The sequence below is a fragment of the Asparagus officinalis genome, chromosome 4, assembly GCF_001876935.1.
Source record: "Asparagus officinalis chromosome 4, Aspof.V1, whole genome shotgun sequence".
NCBI lineage: Eukaryota > Viridiplantae > Streptophyta > Magnoliopsida > Asparagales > Asparagaceae > Asparagus > Asparagus officinalis.
The window spans coordinates 138,745,607-138,747,974 of record NC_033797.1 but is presented as its reverse complement, the minus strand read 5'-3'; positions in this window follow the sequence as shown (position 1 = coordinate 138,747,974).

The window sequence follows — 2,368 nt, the reverse complement described above, 5'->3', positions numbered from 1 at the left end:
CCGCCGTTCTTCATTTGGGATGACGTTTGCTGCATTCTCTCTTTCTCTTTGGGACAAATAAAGAAATGTGACTGAAAAATGTTGAAATAAAAGAAGAAGAGAAAGGAAAATAAACTGAAGAAGACCAGGACGAACAAAGAAATAGGAAGAAGGGAGGAGGATTGTGTTGTAGTTGGAGAGCAGTGGATGCAGGTGAAGTTTGTCTGAGTTTTTAAGGGTGGCGTCACACGTGGGTTTAAGCCAGGAACAGGGGAGTGAAATGTGGAGAATAGTTCGGACTTGCCCTTTTACTCAGTTCTCTTCAATGAATTAGTTATTAAAAGAAAGAAAGCAAATGCATGTGCCAAAATAAGAGAGAGGTTTCTTTAAAAAAAAGATTAAGGCAAATAAATATCTGTATTCGCATACTTATACATCAGTATTAGATAGAATACATATATGAATACTAAATATTGGTATGTGACATATACGGAGATACACATGTGCGAGTGATATATATATATATATATATATAATATAATATATATATATATATATATATATATATATATATATATATATCACTCGCACATGTGTATCTGTATCATGTCACATACCTAATATATATATATATAAATAATATATATAATATACATATATATATATATATATATATATATATATATGTATATATATATATATAGTATACTGTGTGGTGGTGTGTGTGAAACTAAATATTGGTATTGACATGATACTATACACTTGCGAGTGATATATATATATATATATATGGAAAAGTGAATCTAAGGTGACACGCTAGCTCCCACCTAAGGACGCGGCCTAGAATCACATCATTTCCTAAATTTTTTTGGCAGAACCGCCCTCCGTTAAACTTGATCTACACGGTTCTAAACAGCCAAACCAACTAATTTTGGGTGAACCCGTCGTGTTTTGACCCTTTATCCACTCGCTGTAATTTTAACGGTTTCGAATGAATAGAACTTTTTTGCATTCGCTTAACGAATGATCAAAACATGACGCGTTCACCCAAAATTGGTGTGTTTGGGTTAAGAACGTGTAGATCAAGTTCAAGCGGAGCGGATCCGCAAAAAAAAATTTAGTAAATGATGTGATTCTAGGCCGCGTCCTTAGGGTGGGAGCCTAAGGTGTCACCTTAGATTCACTTTTCACTATATATATATATAGTATATATATATATATATATATATATATATATTATATATATATATATAAGAGAGAGGAGAGAGAGAGAGTTATTAACCAATGGATAAGCATATTTGAGGATAATTTTAGTGATCTAAGGATAAAATCTTAACTTTTCTGCTATGCGGGGCATAGTAATCGACTCTCTTGTGTTGCATGATCTTATATATATATGTCAATCTTATTTATTTTCCTCCACATCCCTTTTATATCCATATACATTTTCACTTACTTGATTTGCACGGGAACTCAATTTTCATTGACAGCGATTTGAGTTTTTCTTACCGAGACACATCTTACTTATTTGATTTGCATGAGCATTTGATTTTCATTGACATCTATTTGAGTTTTTCTTATCGAGGCACAATTGCATATGTATTCACATTGCTAAGTGATAAGAATATACATATATGATAAAGAATCATATCCAATACATAACAGATTCATTTGCACAATTATATTTTTTTTGGCAACATGTGAAACTTGGTTATGAGACCCCTACGATTAAGGGAGAGCCCGAGTTTGAGCCCTCACACCAATAAGAGTAACTCAACCCTTTCAAGAACACCCCCCTGCACGAAACTGGGACCCACCATCCTGATACAAAGTAAGACGTCAAAAGTATTTGTACCTAGGACCCATTTGGACAATTACTGGTTTCGGTTATCACTCTTGAAGGCACAATATCAAATAAAACAAAACTTTATCCAGTAATAATACAAGATTAAGCTGATACTAACTAGGAACCAAGAGCAAGGACTTTATAACATTTTGGAAAAATTGCTTCAAGGCCCCAAAAATCAACTTTCAATGTGCCCAAGCCCCTCACATTTTTTTCAATGTGCCCTAGCCTTTTTTTTGAAAAAATTGTGTCTAGGCCCATCCATCATGATTCCAACTCATGATTAGACATGTCAGCTCATGATTAGACATGTCAGCTTCTAAAATCCTAATTTTACCATTTTTTTCTAATGTCAGCTCATCCTAGCTCATTTTAACTATTATAGATAACATGTTAAATATTATAGATAACATGTTAACTGTTATAGATAACATGTTAACTATTATAATTTCATAAATATGTTTTGAGCAACTATAATAGTTAACATGTTAGTTATAATAGTTAACATGAGATGCGAAGTTCCTCGGGACGGCGCCAGCGGCG